This window comes from Channa argus, chromosome 7, assembly GCF_033026475.1.
Source record: "Channa argus isolate prfri chromosome 7, Channa argus male v1.0, whole genome shotgun sequence".
In the NCBI taxonomy this organism is placed as follows: Eukaryota; Metazoa; Chordata; class Actinopteri; order Anabantiformes; family Channidae; genus Channa; species Channa argus.
The window spans coordinates 20,741,289-20,753,034 of NC_090203.1; the positions used below are offsets into that span (position 1 = coordinate 20,741,289).

An 11,746-nucleotide genomic window follows, 5' to 3' on the forward strand; every position below is an offset into this window, starting at 1 on the left:
CGTGTTGAAGACCCATTTGCAAACTCCTCTCCTCTGCTCTCTGCCCACCCAGGTAGTTATTCAGAAGCACACAGTGGTAACTTCATCCTGTGTCTAGCTGAACATGGTGCTGCTGAGATGATTGTGTTAAGTCACCAACTAAAGTGAGGAATAAAACAATGGAAGCGAAACAATACCCCATCAACCAAAATGATTTTGTATTTCTGCATGAACACTAACATTTTTTAATTCAGTCATTTTGTTTTCTGAAACAGGCAGAAAGTATATCCATTCTGTAAACTCTGTACCTGGTCCTCTTTTTCATTCTTGCTGATGGAGTCCACCACTCCATGATCAAATTGAGTTCATGTGCACACGGGATGTTGAAATCCAGCATTACTGTTTGTAAAAGTATCTCACATATATTACCTTTACTGTTTGATGTTCATTTCTTGCAACTGAATCATTGCTCTGTTAAGTCAATGTGAACCCAACATTTCCTGCAGCTACAGCTTAACAATAAAAAAGGTTTAACTGGTGAAATGATGAGTGTCTTTTATTGTGAATCTGTTCAGCAATGCAATAGATTTGTCACAGTTTCATATTTCCTCTGCCCCATATGTTATCCTGCTATCTGCTTTATGCATTTATGTTTCAAGAATTAGACCTGGCCCTGAGATAGGCATGGAAAATTGTCCAGGTTGTGCACCGCCCCTGACAGCTGGAATATGGCTGCGCACTCCCTCAACCCTAACCAGGACAAGCTATACAGAAAATGGATGGAGGGAATTGAACCTGAGTTTTCAAAAAAATCTTGAAGAATTCTGGTTCCTACTGCAAACAGGTGGAAATACTCACTCAACTGGTTTTCATTCAGAAAAAAGGTTTAATGTTGGACAGAAATCATAAGATGAGATGTTACACTGTGTGTATCAAAATTATACTTGGGGGGGTGGATAAAGAAAATAAGATTAAGTTGTGCTTTTTATATCAGGAATACTGCACATCTTCACTCATCCACATCAAGGAAAAATGGTTTTGTCCCCAGTTTATCAAAACATGCTACTGGCTATCAAAGGTTGCCATTAGACATTGCTTTGTGTGAAGAGGTCACGAGCCACAAAAGTTAACCCCGCCCAACATACAATGCGGTGGCTTAGGCTCCCATTTGACAACAAAGCCCACTTTTTCTCCTACACATATTCAGTGTTGCTTTTCTCCATGACCCTTTGCACCCCCACACAGAAGGTAGATCCGTGGTTGCAGAGGAGGAAGAAGCATCGGCGTGTGTAGCACAGTGTCAGGACAAGCTGTGTCTAAACGTCTCGATGTGTGTTTACACAATCTAATGCACAAGTTCAAAGGTGAAGGGGAAAAGGGCTTTTAATGTTTCCTGGTTTATTTATTCAGCCTAGTGTCTGGTTAAGAACTAAACTCCCACCTGCCCCACCTCTAGCTCACCCAACACCCCCAGCGAACCCACCCAGCTTCAGATCAGGCTCCTACCTCCTACCTCAGATGACGCTGCAAAGCCTGGGATATGATTGGTGAAGAGCACAATGTGGTCTGTGTGAAAAAGCAAACAAAAATGAAAGAAGCTGGAACTTCCACATTTTCCAGGGTAAGTTAAGTACACACAGTAATACACACTAAGGGCAATAAATCATCAACAGACAACCACAATAGTCCAACTTTTTTCTGCTGGGGCTTGGGGGGGGGGTCTGTTATTGACTTCAAATCGCTCATGTAATTTTCTTTACAAGCATAGATCACAAGGTTTAACGATAATTTGTTTCATTTTAAGAAGAGAAGTGATTCTGTATCACACATGTCTAAAGAAAAACTACATTTGCATCACTCTCATATTGAACAGATGTTCACAATAGTAATAATGCACACACACACACACACACACACACACACACACACACACACACACACACACACACTCTCACTGTAAAACCTGCTTTAGGTTGGCAGGCGCAGTGTGCCAAACTTTAACTGTTGTTCTATGAGCACAGTCAATCATAAACAGTTGAGCCATTTTATGTGGCCAAATCACTGTTAGTGGATAGTGTTGGCACGGCAGCCAGAGGCTCATAAAATTGACATGTCTGTAAATTCATACATTTATTGACGCAAATTAATAGATGCAATGCCTTTCTCCGCTATTTCACTCTGCACTTTTCTCTATATTCTCAACTAGTTGGACAGATTTTGGACAGAGTTCCCAGTTTAAGGGAAGTGCTTTTTTCTTTCTTTCTTTCTTTCTTTTTTAAAGAGGCAAGTTTCAAAACCATTCAGTAGAGTGTTGCGGCCAGACTAAACAGAAAACAGAAAAGTTTACTGTGCACAGATGCACTCAAGTTCCAGTCTGGGTCCAGGAACTCAAGCCAGAGAGTCATGGCTGACTGTATATTATGGCTATCAGGGGGCTTTCCTCTTCAGACAAGGACAAACCATTACATTATGTGGTGGAGAGAATATTTTTTGAAGGGACAGAAATTCAGTGCTGGTGCTTTCGATGTGGAGCCCCTACAGAATGTGTTGCCTTTGTTTGTGTGGGTTTCCTGCAGACGATTTAGTTTATTCCCACACTCACATGCAGGTGAACTGAAAACTCTTTTTTTTTAAATGTCCAAACTAAAATACACCACCGTACTCTATATACACTGTAAAAGAAAATGGGAAAAAGGCCACATAAGTTTAAGGTTTAAGTTCATACTATTTTTACTTTATTACAGTAATTCAAATGTGTATCAAGCATTGTCTTAAATGCTAGAGGTCAAAATAAGCACAAAACATTAATGCAACGTATGCTGGAAAATATATGTAGGATAGTGAACCATTCATTAGAATTGAATTTAACTTTCTAAAGTTATGTTAAACACAAAAATATATAAAATTGATCCAATAAAATGTAATAATATACAATTAGATTTTGGATAACAAAGGACAAAAGCAACACTGGTGTGTGAACACAAAAAAAGAATAGTGTTAAAAAATGCCTACATAGATATAAGTGGTAGAGTCCACTGTATGAGAACACAACTACTGGATCTAAGACCTTATTTAGAATCTGCTTTGTGATCCACTGATGATTCCAGCAAGTGACAGGAAGAACTGTACTTCACCGGTTTAACGTGTCGTGAATTATAAGTTCAGGTTTTACGCCGAATGAGAGTCCTAAATTGCTGGGCAGTGAAGGAAGTAATGACGGTCACATGGCTTTTGTTGATGCACGAGTTCTTCTGTAATTCTGCTGTGCTACATGCATTCAGTTGATGCACTCATGGAATAACCCAGCAACCCCCACCATACCGGAGCAAACAGACTGCAGCCTTGAGAACCACCTTTCTCCACTTTCCCAATCTCATTTTCTCAATTTCACCCTCACTCGTCCCTTCCTCCCTGCGCTAACGAGATGTGCCAGTCACCCGACACCCTGCTGGCTGCAGAGAGCATTGCCTCTGTGGGACAGATGAGGAGCAGGCTTTTGCCGAGCGGCCTGGCTGGAAATCAGGAATGTCCTCCTTCTCCCCCTCCTCATCCTCCTTCCTTTCCTAATGGCTCATACCAAACTCACCAGGAGATCTGTGACCGCACCATCCTCAAAACCATGAGAAGACTGCCACCAACTTCCCCAGAGGTAGAGGATTATGAGCACAAATGCTTTGCATCTGTGTGCTCTGTATCTGTGCATGCCAGAGTGCTATTTCTACATAAGCTGAATGAAATGGGATGCGGTCTCTTGTCCCCAGAGGTTAAAGTTTCATGAAAGGGAGGACAAATGTTAATGGAAACCAAAAAAAAAAAAAAAACAAGATAGTTAAAGAGTTTATTCATATTTCATATCACTACTGAAGATTTCATTCATGAACAGCCTGCAGAGAGGCACTGGTGCAGTTTAAATGCACTTATACAAGTGAATGGCACGCTGTCATAAAACTGCATCCATCAATGCACATGCTTGTTAAGAAGTCTTATTAAAAATGCTAAAGATGTTTCACTACTGTTCTGGTATTTTTATTGTTTTATTTTTATGGGAACATCATTTTTTCCTCTTTTTTCCGTTTTGTTACTTCGCCTCGGTTTACATTCTCTTTTCTGCCCCTTTCTCTGGAGTTCAGCTGGAAGTGCTCTGTTTTCTCCACAAGTATTTTATGACTCTCTAACACAGTGTTGAGACACAAAACACTTAAGCAGTGCTGGAAAAGACAGCAGGACAGGACTGACAAACAGGGACACAAAGCCCAGGAGGAATAAGGAGGAGAGAGATGGAGACAAACAGGAAGAGAGTGTGTGCATATGTATGTGCACAGCCAAAATATTTCAGCATGATGACCGATCTTTATTTGTTGCTGTTGATGTTTAAATTAATTTCTGAATCTTACAGGAAGTGTGTATTTGGCTTCCAGCAGACATATGGCGTTAAATGTACCTGCTTTGCCTAGTCCTTGATGAAATGAGCTGCATCTCACATGCTCAGTGGTCTACAGCAAGCTTTGCAGCACGTGTTCAGTGTCTGTCTGATGGTGGATTCGCAAATTTGAGGGCCAGAAAAGTGTCCAGTGACACTCGTGGAAGGAACTAGATTAATCAGATTCAGTGCAATAATGTTCCAATAGTCGAAGTCTAAAGAGAAACCCTGGATCTGAATGCAGACTTGCGTTTTGAACCTCTCTGAAGTAGACAAAGAGGTCATTTGCAAAAGCATCTGGATCCGGTGGCGAAGCAGGCCAAGCAGCAGAGTATGTTCCCATCCAAAGCCCCTCTACCCAACCCCCTTTCCCCTCCAACCACCACCCTCGTCTGTTTATCATAGGATCTCCAACACACAATCAAACATGAAAGGATGAGTGCTCACAAGAGCCTTTTTAGATTTTGTGGAAATGTGACATCTCTGGAAACATTTAGCCTGTCATAGCTGCTGCTGCTCTTCAAAGAGCGCCGAGAGGAATAGATTAATGTTGCTTCTGTAACAAACCTTCTTCCTGTCTGTCCTCCTTTCCTACTAAACACGCTCGCTCCCTACATCTACAGTACTGTAACCATGCACAGAGATTACTGACTGTCTCGTAATAAGGCAGCAAATCATTTTAAGATGTGTACGTGTATCAACGTTGCACTGCTCATGATTTCAAACTGATACGGCATTTGTGCTTAATTTTTATATCTCGCAATGTTTGCTTCTGTATCCCATTATGTAATCTTGATCTAAACTTATCTATATGTCTTTGAGTTTTGCCGACTAAATAGGAAAGGCATGTGAGGCACATACTGTACAATTCACCGGCCACATAAACGTGCCTTTAATCATTAACCTTCATCTCACTGCCCTTCTTTTCAGTGCACTAGAGATAAAAGTAGTGACTCGTCAAATGCTGTGATGGGTTTTCCTTCACATCTGATCTGCAAGGTCTACATTTGACATGAATGTTCGATATAAGGGTAGCAACTTAATGTTGCAGTGGTATTAAGTTAGACTTTTAAGTGAGTGTTCAGATCTAACAAAATGGCAAGTTTCATGTGTGACACAAGTCAAAATGTTACTTCTCTAGCTTTAAGCTGTCTGAACACACTTTTAGTCCCCGTTATGTACTTCATGTAACACAAGCAAACTGAAGTTGATCTTTAAAATCTTTAGAGAAAGCAAGTTGAACTTGTGGCTAAAAGTGACTCACCCTTTAAACCAATCAGACAATTACAATTGTTTTTCCTAGAATAGTACATTTTGCAGTATTTCTTTTTATTGTACTTTCACAAGGACGTTCACCTGAACCATGGAGTGGTGGAGTTCAGCAGATCATTGTAGAGCAGGGAGTGTGAAGGCTGTGCGGAGCAGACTGGACTGATTATGAGTCTCAGATTATGTTGCATATTATAGCTTTAATTATCCAATTCAATTTACATCATACATAATTTCTATAAACTACAAAAGAAAATGGTCTTTGGTGAGTTTTTTCTTTCCAACTATGGATGCTGAGATATTTATAGACGATTATTATATATACACATCACAGGAGTTCAGTTGGAGCTCAGTTGGTCCATGGACCACAGGGTCAGTGGTTCGATCCCCGGTCCCAGTCCCATCCCCAGCTGTGCAGTGCTGGTCCAAACCTGGTAGAAAATGGGGAGGGTTGCCTCAGGAAGGACATCCAGAAAACTGTGCCGAATCAACATGCGGACAATGACTGTGGCCAACGTGAACTCACGGGAAAAGCCGAATGGACCAAAAAGAAAAAAAAATTAAGATGAAAATAATATACATACAAATGACATGTCAATAGAAACTTCATATAGTACAGTTGAGTGAAATTCATCTCAATATTTCAAGTTAAAACACGCCAGTTCATTTGACATGAGTTAATTTCGCAAAATTCTTGTCTGAAGTTTTAGAGTATATGCTGGAATAGTTTTTGTTTCTTCTTTTTTACTTAAGGAGCCTCATGTTCAGTCAGTGGTCAGAGACAGCAGAGACAAACTTGGAGGTGAAGTGTTTCTGCTAATGTAGACAAACTATAAGAAGAATGAGAACGAGAGACAAAAATAGAGAGACACGCAGGGTCAGACACAGAAAGTGAGGAATGCTGTTTACTCATTGCACTCATCCATAAGAGGGCTCTATCTCAAGGGTCAGTCAGCCGGACGTTGCGTTAAGTTCAGCACAACATCCAGCCAACAACGCGTCCCCCCCCCCCCTTTCTCCTCCCCCAAAGCCCCTGACCCTAAACTGCCACCACTTTACCAACACAAAAAGATGCAGTATGGCACTTTCCTTTTCACCCTTTTTCAACCACCCCTCCCTCCCTCCCCCACCACACACACACACACACACACACACACACAGCCCTGGCCTCCCCCTTTCCCACCTTTGTATCAGTTGAAAGGCATATGGTTACTGCCATCCGATTCCCCCTGAAAGTGCCTTTCACTTTACCGCAGTTCACAAAGAGGTCAGACTACAGCAAACAGAAATATTGTGTGAGAGCTCACTTTTTTTGTACCTGGAGCTTAAAGATGTGAGAGACACAAGAATAGCAGGGGGAAAAAGAGTCCCTGATAAAGTTACATCTGGTCAAACAAACCTCACTCCATTCCTCATGCCAGAGCAGGAGAATTTATGTTGTAGTGAATAAAGGGTGTATTTGAGAGAATTGACAGAAACTAACCTCGGACATGGTCAGTCGTACATCATTCATTCATCTCCACATCCATGCAGCAACTATTCAAGCCAGGTCGGATTTCCTGACGTAGCTCAAACAGCTGCAGTAGAAATTTGGCGTTTGGAAGCACAACGGTGGGGTTTTCACGGAAAGGGAAGACAGGGCTGGCCTGTCTGAGGTGATCACCACAATGAGAAAGTCCATCACCAGCGGGGAGCAGCAGGTAGGGGTTGATCGCAGCGAGGTGTCACAAATGGTCAGAGTGGCCGCAGTGTGTAACACGATGAGGCAAGGTTTCAGTCACAAACACCTGGCTCCTCCGGGCTATCTAGTCTCCCCAGCTCTCTTTGTGCTCCTCTGGTAAATGATTAATAATGAGTGTTCCTCTGCTGACCTTGTTTGTTGAAAGACTTGTACCTGACAACTTTCCACTTTGTGCACGATAGGAAAACTATTCCTGACACAGACAGGGACCTACTCCAGTTTTTAAAAAGTTATAAAATAAGCTGAGCTCTTTGAAGCTTGGTGAACGCTACCCCAGTGTCCCTATTGTTAACTTTAATAATTGTAGCCATGAGTCGCAGGGTAAGCTTTCAGTCCACAGCCCTGTAATTAGCCTGCCTATTCAGGCATCAATTTAATGACCAATATTTTTCTTGGCATCAAAGCTACTGAGCTAAATATTTGATTTCCAAACGGGAACTCTGGGGAACCACACCAAAACAGCCTCTGAAAAGAAACCATGCAGCCAAGAGTCTTCAGCACTTCAAACACTTCACTGGGAGCTAACAGAGATTCATTCTGAAAAGCTAACTGCTGTTTACTTTGTCATCCATGATAGTTCCTTTTAGCAGGATAATGTTTGGTGAGAAAGTGTCAGACTCGGTTTTATTCGAGGCCCGTAGCTTCCCCACAGACCAGGGACTCTTCGAGGAGGTCTTCCCCCAGCAACTGCCCGCCCACCCTCTCTTGGGAACAGACTGACGACCGGCCTGGAAGTGTGCCTTGTTCCACGGGACCATCGAACATTTATTCATCTCCTACGCTGCTGCCATCCACAGTCGCGACAGTCAAAAGATAAAACACAAAATGCATTCATACACATTTCTGTGTGTTTGTGTGTTTCTATGTGTGTGTGTGTATTAGGGAATGCAGTGGTCAGGGGTTTTTACCGTTGTGTGTAAGACTGCCTTGCACCATAAATCTGTCCCTCATTGGGAAGACAAAATGAAATGGTCCCGTCATAAACCATCTGTAATGGCTCCATCTACCACCAACACATAATGGGGCAATTACCAAGAGAGGGAGGGGGGCTGGGACAGCATGAAGCCTTTAGCTCTCTTTGGTACACCACACAATGCTTTGGTGTTTGTGTTTGTTTCTCATAAGCATATGTTTGTGCATATGCACAGACATATGCATATTTGTGTTTTATTGTAGCATGGGACAAACTATGCATGGAGCCTAAAAGAGTAAAGGATATCACAACAAAACATCCAGCATTACCTGATTGCTGACCCTGTCCCCCAAATAAATCGTTCCGTCCCTTCTGTGACAAGCAGGCACATCTAATATGAATCTGCATTATTGATGCCCGATCTTTCGCCCAGCCTGGGCCCTGCGTCTTCCACACCTGGTAATCAAGCCTAATTGAGGTTAACTGTACGGCAGGGTTGAAACAATAGACAGGTAAGCCGCAGCCTCTCATGATTAATGTAGTGTGTTAGCGTTCTGTGCTCTGACCTTTTGAGATAGGCCAGGCACCATTTTTAAGTGAAAGCTCTGCCTCTGCTGAGTTGTGGAGTTGTCCATCAAGACCCCCCCCCCCAACACACACACACACACACACACACACACACACACATACACACATACACCATCATCAACCCCCCCCCCAGAAAAGTCAGATCCTTCTTCTGCTGCCTCATTGCCCCTGACCTGTGTTTGTTTGCCTACATGTCTCGTTTTACAATGCAGAACCAAAAACCTCTTTTTTACCACCCAGGTTACCTTTTAAATCGGAGTATATCTTATGTAAAGTGAAAAAAGTTAACGGACAATCAAAGTGTTGGTCGGGAGAGAAGGCTTTCATCTTTGACTTTGATTTTTTTGGATTGTTCTATACTTTTGAGTCGCGTTATCGTCGGCCACTATCACTATCTTTTTTCTATTAAATTCCAGTATTTTTCTTTTACATTGCACAGTCAGTCCAGGCCATTGTCCAAGCCCTGGTTGGTCAGTGACCCTCCCTGTCCTTTCCACAAGCTCTGCAAATGTGAATTGGCAGCGAGGTCATGTCCTTGCCTTGCTCCCAAACATAAGCATTGTCAAAGTTAACTGAGTAAATTTACTTTTGGCTTGAGCTCATTCGGGCCTTTGCACAAACACACAGAGACACTCAACAAAGAGAAAAAAAGATGGACTATGAGCAAACAAAAAAAGACAATCTTCCTTTCTGCAAAGATTTGAGGGAGAATCTGAAGGTGTACTTGTTAATCATGGATTGTGAGGACCTGGGTCACCATCTGTAACATAGACCAGGGGCAGTAAATGGACAAGGCAGGGTGAAAGGGCACCGTCAGACATTCCTCCAGAAAACAAACAGAAAAAAATGGGCTTCTCTCGACAGGTATTCCAAGCAAATCAATCAACTGGACCTGAGCTTTTACTGTTTTCCCAATTTTAAATGCATTTAATGCGTATTCTGTTGACTTTACCAGATGATCCTGGCATTCTCTGTGGCAAAGCATGCGAGAGCACAGTTGAAAGAAGCTACACTGGCTGCTTCTTCACATTTCAAAATACCAGTTGGTTGCAAGTTTAATGCGATTAGCAGGTTATCCGTGGTGAAGTGGAGGTGTCTGCTGTCTTCCTGTTAACCGTATGGTCGGACAGGAGGGAGGGATGGCTTTCTGTAGGAGCACCGAGCTAGAGGCAGAGGTAGAGAAGGGCAGATGCCCCATTATAGCAAAACAGCTCATTCTTTTGTTTCACTGTGGCTGCTCTGTCCAAGGTTTATTATCTTACTCTGCTTAAACGGCAGCTGCCAAGAGCAACCGACATTTTTATTTTTTTAATAAATTTGGCTCTCACTTGAAGAACAAAGCAGAACACATTTTTGTTTATATCACAATAACTTTCAAAATTGATCACAGGAGGTTAAAAAAAAAAAAAAAAATGGTGACCTCTGGCATTAAGGCACAAGCAAGTGTATTTAATGTTTAGGGTCCGCCCCTGCTTTTGTGTTTGAAGCCAGTGGCTCAATGAAAGGCAGCAGGAGGGGTCACTTCAGGCATCTGCTGCTCTTCTGCACCACTCAACTGTCCATCTGTGTATGCTGCCACCCTTCTGTCCACCGACACACACTCACACAAACACAAATAGGAAGTCTTGCTCTCTGAACTCGGTTGCGTGTAAAAGCGCAAACTGTAGAGTCTGTCAGAGTGAGTTTTATTCTGCATCTGTTTAGCACAGAGAAACACCACCTTGCATTGGCCTGTGTTTTTGGCTTGAGAAATGTGTCAAGCATTATTATAGAGGGAACTACAATGTCTGCAAAGCACAATGGTGGGAACTACAAGAAACCAGAGAAAGAGGGATCCCTCTAGAGGCAAAAAAAAAAAATCTGTGAGGAGAGAAACAGTCACAGAAAAATAAATAATAAGCTCTTGCTGGATTTTATCAGTAGCAGTTTAAAAGTCAAGCCTTGGCAGCCGACAAAGCCCCTCTATTCTCTTCTCCCTTCTACACCTAAATTCTATCCAACCAACAAATCAAAGCATAAAATTTGAGTCCTCGTTATAAATTGTAGTGCTCCTGAATGCCTGCTCGCTCAGGGGTCCTGACCGTCTCAAACATCGGTGTGATTAATGACTTTCCTGACACTGATGAGGACATCACTGATAACAGAGGGGTTAAGCATGAGGAGCATTTATGTCACCAACTGAGTCAAGGCTGCTCTAATTTTTTTATTTTATTTTATTTTTTTTTAATCTTGGAGACGCTCCCAGTCTTTCCACTTGGAGTGACACCTAGTAGATCTTCACTTGTGCAGCCTTACAGATTGCTAACAAGAAGCCTCCACACACAGATGTGGGGTGTCAGGACTATTTGTGTTAAACATTCTCCACATTTCTGATGAAAAGGAGCCCTCTCTTTGCCAATTTCACTTTGTTTAGACTAATACATTAGGACCAAGCTTCAAATAAACACAACTCTCTTTTTTGGGGGGTTCTCTCTGCCTCAGCGTGGAGTGGAGGGACAATAAGGCGGTTGTGATGAAGAACTTTATAGGAACATTTAACTTAAGAGTGAGGGATTGAAGCGGGTAAACAAAGCATTCCTTTCCCTTTCATCACCATTTAACTGTTCCCTTAACATCCAGTCTCACCTCCAGGCCAGTGCCCACCAGACCGGGGAACTTGTCAAATAAATATAAATCAAAAACATAAAGGTTCATTCCACAAAGTTAGCATAGAGTTTCTTTTCAGTTGAAAAAAATCCTGCCCTCTTACACTGAAAAGACACTCATGGTTGCGCACGGTATCTCCCAAAGTGCACTTCTGAGCACGGCGATGGTGTTCCAGACGTGTAGCCTGGGG

At 42.4% G+C, this 11,746-nt stretch overlaps 1 long non-coding RNA gene across 1 annotated transcript; it reads right to left on the reverse strand.

Annotated features, from left to right (window-relative positions):
* Window positions 1-5,848: 5,848 nt before the first annotated feature.
* On the reverse strand, window positions 5,849-8,049 carry LOC137130541 (uncharacterized). Its single transcript, XR_010914862.1, has 2 exons — window positions 7,152-8,049; window positions 5,849-6,099 (listed from the first exon to the last, which is right to left on the reverse strand). It is a non-coding gene; the product is annotated as an uncharacterized lncRNA (long non-coding RNA).
* Between the last annotated feature and the right edge of the window lie 3,697 nt (window positions 8,050-11,746).